This window comes from Hevea brasiliensis, chromosome 3 (genome assembly GCF_030052815.1).
Source record: "Hevea brasiliensis isolate MT/VB/25A 57/8 chromosome 3, ASM3005281v1, whole genome shotgun sequence".
In the NCBI taxonomy this organism is placed as follows: Eukaryota; Viridiplantae; Streptophyta; class Magnoliopsida; order Malpighiales; family Euphorbiaceae; genus Hevea; species Hevea brasiliensis.
In genome coordinates this window covers 10,643,198-10,653,681 of record NC_079495.1, presented here as the reverse complement: position 1 = coordinate 10,653,681, position 10,484 = coordinate 10,643,198, and the positions used below count along the sequence as shown (strand labels likewise).

At 35.5% G+C, this 10,484-nt stretch overlaps 1 pseudogene; it reads right to left on the bottom strand.

Annotated features, from left to right (window-relative positions):
• Window positions 1-5,820: 5,820 nt before the first annotated feature.
• Window positions 5,821-10,054, bottom strand: LOC110639163 (magnesium-chelatase subunit ChlH, chloroplastic-like; annotated as a pseudogene).
• Window positions 10,055-10,484: the final 430 nt, after the last annotated feature.

Below are 10,484 nucleotides of genomic sequence, written 5' to 3'. Positions count from 1 at the left end.
CCTTGTATGATTCATTTACTGATTGGGTATTCCCTCCAATTATAAAATCTTTTGTTATCTGAAGAAAGTACGAGTGGAATACTGGCTTTAGACTGAACGAGGCCCATGAACTCCTCAGGTGCAACGTGAATGATATCAGGTGGTTTCAGATAAATTACAACAGGATTGCTTTTCTGACGATTGGGAAGCAGTTGTTTCTTGATCTTTGATGAGTTCATGCTTACATAAGCGGTGCAGGCCTTGGACTACCCTGCAATTGCAATTGCCTTCTGACAGGGGAGGCCATTTTCTTCTTGGTAAATAGCTATTTCAAAATCCTGAGTCTCTTGGGTTAGGATTTTGAAATTTATATGGGTTCAGTGGGAATCAGTTTGAAATGGCCAAGTTCTTGGTCTGGTTTGAATTGGTCGTTTTTTGTATTAAATATTCGTCGTTTTCGCTTGACCTGCCGGCGCTGCCGCTGGTTGTTGAACTGTTGATATATGCATATATGGATAAGCATTAAAAGCCCGCGCGATGCTGCGGGTGTTATGTTTTTATATATTTATCATATTAATTCGATAATAAATAGAAAAATATTTATATTGAAAACATGTCTAATTTTATTTTATTATTATATAAAATATTATAGTTAATCTTATAAATAAAATTATCGTTTATCAATGATTATTAAAATGATTTAATCAATTCAATTGAAATAAAATTTTAATGCAATATTGTAACAAAAGAATAATAATTTGGATCAAAATCTTACTATTTTATTTTATAATAATATAAAATATTATACTTACATCTTAAAAATAAATTATTATCTATTAATAATTACTATAATTATTTAATAATTCTAGTTGAAATAAAATTTTAATAATTCACTATATTTTATATTAGTTATACATATAGTTTAGTTTAAGATTAATAAATATTAATAATATAATATTTATTATTTACTTATTATAATATATTCAATAAATGATAATAAAAATATTTAATTAAAGAATCTAATTAGAAACGAAAAATAATAACAATACTGGCTAGAAAAAAGCAAACTTATTAATCCACTTAAAAACCTAACACTATTATGCAATAATAGTTAAAATCATGCACCATCTCTATTAAATTTTAATGGTAAGTTAATTTTAATGATTTTTGTTTGATTATTTTACTTAATTTAGGACATCATATGTCACACCTTACCCCTCCGTAAGGCATAACATGCTCCCGTAGAATACTTAATGAACTACCGAACTTCACCTACCGATAACTCATTAAGTACCCTACAAGGGATTTTAAAACAATTTTCTTACATTTGGAAGTGGTGAGCATTTTAGTAAGAATTAAAAACCATTTATTCAAAGTTTAAATACTAGTAAAAATTTTTGTCCATTCAAATTTTGTGGCAAATTTTATAAAAATTTTGACAGAGTTCCCTCTGTATTTTGAGAAACTAGTTCTTCAAATACCTGTAAAAGCACTTCCAAAACTATTTTACAACTCCTAACCTCCAATAATTCACAATTCAACTCAAGTAAATCCATTCCAAAACAGTTTCATAATCCAAGTCAAATTTGTCAACTCAGTATGTTCAATAATTCCATTCACAAAACATAAGGCAGAAAATCCATATGTACAAATATCAAATTTACAGAAGAAGATCTAAAATAATATTATTATAGTTTATTTACAACTGCTCAATTTACATTGATACTTATGACATTACAGTATTTACATCAAAATAACCATAAGGGTATAAAACAATACCCGTACAACAAGGGATCAAAAAAGATCTTGTCAATCCCGCAGCTCACTCTGCTGCTTTCTCCTTGCTTTTATCTGTGACAGTAAATTAAACTATCGCTGAGTATAAACATACTCAGTGGTGCACAATAAAGATTTAAAATGCGATACATAAATCATTTATTGATGAAACATAATTTGAATACTTCACAATCACATTTCACAAATATCAAAGCTCATAACAACTCATTTTGTCAAATAATATATTAAACAACAGTTTAGTCAAACAATTACATAAACACAGTGTTGCCAAAATCGTGCACAACTTAAGCCATGACACAAAATTTCCGATTAATGCCGTGTTGTACACCACGACAAAGCAATCTCAACCCCATTAATCGAAACCAATGAGGGAGGTGGCTAGCTAGCTAATGAGTACTCATCCGATCTACAACCTCAACTGGCAAGCCAGAGAGGGAGGAAAATAAACGATCTCAACCCCATAAATGGAGGAGGAATAATAAGTAACTGTCATGCTAAGTGTGAATCAAAAATTCGTTTCAAACATTTCATTCAAATATTGCATACAAACATCAAATCCATTTCCAAAGTTACAATTTGATCACAAGGTGGCAACACAAAAGTTCATGAATTCATAATGCGTAATAAATCAATATTTCAAAGATAAAATGCTTAAATAGGGTTTATTGTGCACAAATCTCAAGCGAGTCGTCCCTTAACCTCGACTCGTTTCCTCGGGTTCCTTCCCGATATTCTTTTCAACTGAAACACAAAATTTTACAATGTTTCAGTACTAGAACTTAACATAAATCCCAAAATAAATTTTAACTTCGCATTTACCTATTTCTAACGTGTTAAATTCGACGTTCTCGAAATTTTGTGTTTTGGGTTACTATTCACTGCACTATTTAAGTCAAATAATTGACTTTCTAAGGATTAATAGGTATGGGAACTCCAACTTCACCCACATACCACATTTTGTTCATTAAACTTGTTGGTTTTGGTCACTTTTTCAAAGCATAGGTCATTTTGGCAAAATTGCCAATTTTCGGTTTTGTGCTCCGAAGTTGTACTATTCCATTGGTCGATCTACTGTTGGAATTTGACAAAACTTCCTTCATAGAAAATGTTCCTTATTGTCTTAAGTTTATTCTCATTTTTGGATCACCTCAATCGGAGTTTTGTAGCTCAAGTTATGGCCAAAATAAGTTTACTGTTCACGTGTACTGTTCATACTGAGATTTTGGTGCTGGCAGATTTTTGGTCCAACTTTGGTTAATAATTTGATCAAGTTAAGTTCATAATTTGGTCTCACTTTCTTCATATGAAATGTTTTACTATGTCTTAAGTTTCCATCGGTTCAAGAATCGCCTAAATCCGAGTTTTCTAGAGAGAGTTATAGCCATCCAAACATTGCTGCTCAATGAAAATTCTGCAGAATCTCAGTACAGTAAATTTAACTTTGCTCAATGATTTGAATGAGTTAATGGCCTAATTTGGGTTGGTGTTTTTTATGAAAGTTTTAGGTCTATATCATATCTAATTGCTGGTAAAATTTCAGGTCAATTTGACCTACCTAGCTCGAGTTATGACCAAATGAACAGTTACTGTTCATTTGGTCAGTTTTGGTGCAGGGCAGCCTGCAATCAATTCACTTTGGTCAATTGTTTCACCAAGTTTTGGTCAGTTTTTGGTCATGGTTCCTTAATGAAAATTGTGCTCTTTTATGTCTATTTTCATCTCCAATTGGTGGCATATCAATTGGACTTGTAAAATTTGAGTTTTGGTCCTTCAAAGTGGGTTTGGTCATGCTGCCAGCATGACCATTGACCTACGAATTTAGCTAAATTTTCCACCATTCCCATACAATTTATTTGGTCCTAATTGATCATTATTTCATTTCACAATAGGTCAAATATGCCATTTATGCATTTCTCCAATTTTTGGTTCATAAACCCTTGCATTGAAACCCTAAACTCACTAACTCTTGCATTTAACCATAACTAGTGCACTTAACCTTAACCATTCAACTAATCAAAGCTTTTAAACTCCTTCTAATGCATCAATTTCATGTAATTCATACTCCTATCAAGCTGCCCAAATTTCAGTTTGGTCCCTCTCCCATATTTGTTTCATTTAAATCAAGTTCTAAGCTCACTTAATTACCTAAACATGCATTTAAATGGAAAAATAAAGAGTTTGATATACTAACCTCACTTAAAGCTTCAAAACCCTAACCTTTGCTCTTCTTTCTTCTTGAAATCTCCTTCTTAAGTAGTAATAACAAGCTTTAAAGAAGTCCTTATGAGAGTTATTATGGTTGGGTAAGGAAAATTTGAGCTTAATGTAAGCTTAAAGAGAAAGCTTCCATGGGGGATTTAAGGAAACAAGTGGGTGGCCAAGAGAGAGGGGAAGAAGAAAATCCTAAATTTTTTTCTTTGTTTTTCCTTTACACGTTTTTGCTTTGGAAGACCATAAATATCAAATTTAATAAATATTTAACAAATTTGTTTATGACATCATTAGTGATGTCATCAACTTTGACTTTTCCAACCTCTTTCCTTTTTTTTTTTTCTATTTATTTTTCTATTAGTTCTTTAATTTTATTCTCGATTCCGAAATTTTCTTTTCTCCGATTTTATTTGACAGTTAGGTCAGGAGTCAGCTCTCGGGGTCAATTGACCAAATTACCCCTCGCCGGTTCATCCCGATTTGCAAATAATCCAATATTTCTTCCGGCTCCCTGACCTAATTTTTGGCTTAGATTCTTTTCGTGGTTTTCTTTTCCATTGTGTTTATAAGGGTCCTAAGGACCGCAGTCACTTTACGGTTGAAATTTGAGTTTAAAATGACTTAGCTGATCGTTAGGAGGTCACTCATCGCTGTGACTCTCGGCTCGTTTAACCTCTTATGTTCTGTTTTTCTTATTTATAGTTAACTAATTAAACATTACTAATTATTTGTATTTATGGCTTCTCAAATTGTCTTAGGTGTGGCTCTAATCCCAATAATTGTCCGGACTGACACCGATCACTGGAACAGTGAAATATACCAGGCTATGCAAACGGGGGTGTTACATCATATTTTTATAAGATTTATTTTTATTTCCTATCAATAGAAAAAAATAAATAACAACTAAATATTTAAAAAAAAAATTCATTGAAGACCTTGTTTCCCATATTTAATCAAAGAAATAGCAAATAATCATTTCAAATATATTTTAATTGTAAACGAATCTAAATGAATTTTTTTTTATTTTACTTAATTTAAGATATTATATTCTTTTGGTATAATAAGATATCATATTTTTATAAAATTTACATTATATTTCCTATAATAATAAATAAATAATATATGCTTTAAAAATAACAAATTTTTTCTTCAAACTAAGCATATAAAAATATTTTTATGACTATTATTTATTACATTATTTTAGCTAATAGAATGGCATAAAGATTTATATCTTATTATGTATTTTATTATTAAAAGAATAAATATTATATGGATGATGCTATTATAAAACTTGTTGAATGTTTGCTGCAAACTTCGAAGCTTCTGTTATTATGGACACGTGCCATATGCGAGTAGAATAATTGCCTAATATGTGGGTGAAATCATCGCCAAGTCATCGATGATCAGCAAAAAATATGATGGAAAAGCTAATGGCAGAAATCAAGAGGGGCAAGTTAGTCTTTTTACTATTCTTAAGTATAGTAAAAGTATGCATTCTTTCAATATGTAGTAAAGTTATAAAAAAGGGTAAAATTATAATTTTACTATTCTTTAAGAACAGTAATAATATTGTGTATTTTAGTAATATATAATATAATAATTTAGTCTCCTGATTGTGTCGTGCATGTTCTTAGTAAGGATTCTTTTGAGGAGATATTTCCTTTTCTTGTTTCTGTTTCAAGAATGGTGGGGATGAAAAGCGTAGTGGAGACTTAGATGAAAAGACTTAAGCTAGGTAATATTTCATATGGTTGATTTGGATTGGCATCCTTGTCATCAGTTTGTGCCATTTTCAGGAACCGAGTAAAACGATTTTCCTTTTAACACAAGGCAAATCCCTAGAAAGGGAGATTGAATTACCGCCTGATTTTTGTGAACAGATTTTACATCTCAAGTGTTCCAGGAAATTACATCTCAACAGAGCAGCTCCGGTTCATCAGCTAAATCAACAACGGGGAATCAATATTTGCACTCTATTATCAAACAGCCAGCTTCCTACTTACCTATCAATGCCTTCAATCTTGTCCTCAACTTCTGAGTAGAGCTGCCTCAACTTCTCAATATTTTCTCGTGAAGTTTCCCAATACCCACGGCCATTGGCCTCTAAGAATGTCTGCACTAACTTCCTAAATGAATTTGGATTAGTGCTCATGAGTCTGTTCAACATCTCCTCATCTCGAATGAAAGTCGAGTTAGCTTCTTCATGCACCCAGTGGTCGACTTGGCCTGAAGTTGCACTCCATCCAACTGTATTTGTAAGTCTCTTCTCAATTTCGCGAACACCCTCATATCCACTAGACATCATTCCTTCATACCACTTGGGGTTTAGCAATTTGGTTCGTGCATCAAGCCGTACGGTCTCAGCAGGTGTGCGAACCTGGTGGAGATAAATTTGAAATTGGTTAGCACCAACAAAGGTGATCTTGATCTAATATCCTAGGCATTGCACAATTGCTAACCTGTGCATTAGCTGTTGTTGTATCTGCTATGTAAGCACTAGGCTTCTTTTTATCCTCCCTCAAGTTCTGCACTAGGTTTGTTGGGTCTGAGTCAAAGTAGTGGCTCACATCAGTGAGGGAAATTTCTGAGGAATCAAGGTTTTGGAATGTGGCATCTGCTGTGCTCAGAGCCATCTCAAACGCTTTTCTTTTCTCCATCATGCCTGCACCTGGAGCATCACAATCAAAGGCGAAGGACTTCCTGCTCAAGTACATGTCTTGAAGTTGATTTTCATCATTCCAAGAAGAATTCTCCACTGCAAGGTTTATGTTTGAGGAGTAGGATCCAGAGGCATTAGAGAATACTCGCGTTGCAGCTTCTCAAATATCAATACCAAGGGCTTCAGCTTGTTCTAAAGCATGCTTCCTGACATAGTTTTGGTCAGCTGGCTCATCAAGTTCAGCCACCATTTTCACTGCACGATCCAGGAGATTCATCTGTGGCGAAGTAGAACATTGGAAACGTAACGTGTATCAGTGTAATTTTGAGGCAAAAGCCATCAACAAGAAGATAGCATGATTAATTGATAATTCAACTCTAGGCACAAGATTGTCAACTGATTCCAGCTTCTCTTAGAAACATAAACAGAACATGGGAAGATTTTATACCTGGTTGATGAAAAGATCTCTGAAACTCCTGAGCAATTGACAACAACATCAATCCTAGGCCTTCCAAGCTCTTCAAGACTTACTGGTTCCACCCGGTTAACCCTACCGAAGGTATCAGCAACTGGCCTTACACCAATCATCCACAAGACCTGAGCCAGGGACTCACCATATGCCTTGATGTTATCAGTTCCCCACAATACAAGTGCAATTGTCTCAGGATACTTTCCACCATTGTCAGCCTTCTGCCTCTCAATTAGTGTATCCACCACAACTTTTGCACTCAGCATCGCTGCTGTTGTAGGAATGGCCTGTGGGTCCAGTGCATGGATATTCTTCCCTGTTGGTAACACCTTTGGGTTTCTGATTGGGTCACCACCAGGACCTGGCTCCACATATTTGCCCTCCAAAGCTTGTTTCAGACTTCCCAACTCATTATCAGCAACCACCAGTTTCAAACACTTTCCTAGAAACTGGAACAATGTTCTCAGCTTCTCTCTATCTGCTCGATAAAATTTGGTGTTTGACAAGTATTGAATCCATGGTTCATTGACGCAAAACCCAAGGATTGAGCTAAGTCTATCAGCAACATCTACAACTTGACCTTTCTTATTTGTTGTTTGCTCTACAAAGGCAGAGATGGCACCACATGATGCCTCAGTTATTTGCCGAAGAAGCTCTACATCTATCAAGATTCCTTTGTCACTCCCTCTATAAACTTCCTCTATGTCTCGTCCAACAGTTTCAGCTAAAATAGTTGGGAGTGAGGAAATCCCATCTTCAGGACGATCCAGTGCAGCAATATTGACTAGAGTTGCAACTGCTTCCATGGCAGATGGAGGGTCCCCAATGATATGAAGCCCACATGGCAAAAGCCGGGACTCAATCTCCATTATCTTGCAGTATACCTTTCCAACCACAAGATCTCGCTCCTTTGCAGGGATCTCCTCCGCATCATCAGGAAGTTCAACATCCTTGTCAAGATTACATTGCTTCGCAGTACTAATAATGGAGCTCACAATTTGTTGTCCACGCCCTGTGTCTTTAAGGGACTGGCATGAAGAGATGAGCTCACTCAAATGCTTGAGGCCCTTGTAAAGCCCAGCATTCTCGGCTGAAGGTGTCAAATAGCTAATAGTGTTTGCATAGCTTCGACGTTTTGCTATTGTGGCTTCAGATGGGTTATTAGCTGCATAATAGTAGACATTGGGGATATTCCCAATAAGACTGTCAGGATAACAGACATCACTCATTCCCACCTGCTTTCCTGGCATGAATTCAAGTGAACCATGAGTTCCAAAATGAAGTACTGCATCAGCTTTGAAAATTTTCTCTACAAAAGAGTAATAAGCTGCAAAACTATGATGTGGGCTAGCAGATTTGGAGAATAGCAGCCGCATAGGATCACCCTCATAACCAAAAGTGGGTTGGACTCCAATGAAGACATTACCATACTGTTTTCCATCACCAAGAGATTCTCTCCATCAGAATTCAAATTGCCAGGAGGTTTTCCCCAGTTTTCTTCCAATGCAGTGGCATAGGGAGTAAGGTTTTGGTATTCCCGAACACCCATTTTGTAAGCAATGTTGAGGTTCGGACTGCTGAATTGAGCCTCTTTATCATGAATTACGTCTTCAATTAAGGCTTCTGAAGTTTCTGGAAGGCCCTCAACGTTGTAACCATCTCTTTGGAGGTCCTTTAGAACTGAGAAGATGGAGGAGAAGACATTAAGGCAGGCTGCTGTCCCAACAATCCCCTTGTCTGGGGGAAAACTGAATACAGTGAGTGCTAACTTCTTCTCAGCCTGCATTAATGTATAAACTTGTCATAACATGGTCATTAAATCACCTAGTATTCGTAAGCTCCAAAAACTATCATCACATCAGGCATATCTTTAGTTTCATTAAACAGTTTCACAAAGCAGAGTAGGAGGAGCAATCAAAGGCAAAGGTAAAAGGAGGCAAGTTATTTATAACTAAATTAAGGGTTAGTAACAAAAAAGTTCAAAATTTTTCTGTAATTTAGTAATCTTTTAATTATCAATTGCAGCTAAACTTGAAAGGGCCCATGTAAGAAGTAAGAACTCCCAATATTGTTGACATGGCATATATTTTACTGTAATGCACCATATAATATGCTAAGATGAAAAGCTTTTTGAATAAAATATATGTAATGGACTCTTTGATTGGCCAAGCTGTGACATACTAAAAGAACCCAATTTGTTAAGCCTCATTACTTCAGGCATTGAAGGGAACACCAAAACTGCATCAAGCCTATCCCTCTCTTTCTCCACAGCAGTCTTAACCTTCAATACTAGTTCCTCAACAAAAATCAAAGACCCAATAAAAATGTTTGCATCTTCAAGGTCCCTGCAGAAAGTTATGTATGTGGATTCATCGCGAAGCTCCTCCACCAAGTAACCAACCACCTCATAAGAGGCAAAATTGGAGTTCTTGTTTAGAGATTGAACTGCAGCAGTGAGTGAACTCAGTGAAGATTGGTGCTGGGCTTCAAGGACTGAGTAGACAATTTTCACTGTTGGGAGGTTCTGGTTATTTTCGGACACTACTCGGCGAACTTCTGGGGTGGTTTGTGTGAAAAGGCCATTGCCAATTGCAGCACATTTTACTTTCAAGGCGGATTTGAAGTTGTCCTGTATGGTTTTCTTGGGAAGAAATGAGTGGAGAAAATAGTGCTTTTGACATAGAGAAGATAGCTGGTCAGTTTTTGAAGATGGTAAGGTAAATGGTGAAGATACTACAGAAGCCATTGTTGGTAAAATCTCACAGCAAGCAACTCAAAGATACAGCGTCCTCTGTTTCTCCTCTCAGTTTCTGAATTAGAGAGGATGAGAAAACAGAAATTAGAGGCAAAAGGGTATAATTTACTTCTGATTCTGTGCAGGTTTTTGTTTGTGCAGAAGAGTTTCTTCTTCTTCTTCTGACTCTTCTTTTTTTAAGAAGCGGAAGGCTGTGCGCTTATATTTTTGTTTGTGAATAGTAGGTGAAGAGGCACATTGAGAACTGAAACAGTTGATTATTATGGTTAGTGGAGACAGGGAAGTACACGTAGCAAAATGGGTAATCAAGGAAACTATGATTGGAATTTTTTTTCTGAGGTTGGGTTTTGTTTTCAGGTTTTGGGAGAGAGAAACTGAAGTATGTGCACTTCTCTATCCCTTGAGGTTTTAGGATGGATTTTCTTAAATTCTGATTGGTTGAAGTTACCACATCGAACTGAAGAGTAATACGGATGATGATAGAGAGAACTGGGAGAATGACTAGATTTCTCTTGTTCTTGGTGCCCATTTTGCCTTCGAATAGATTCTGAAGTTTAAGTTTCTCTCTCCATTGACAAGGAATTCGATATTTTGTTTTTGCTTCTGACTCAAAT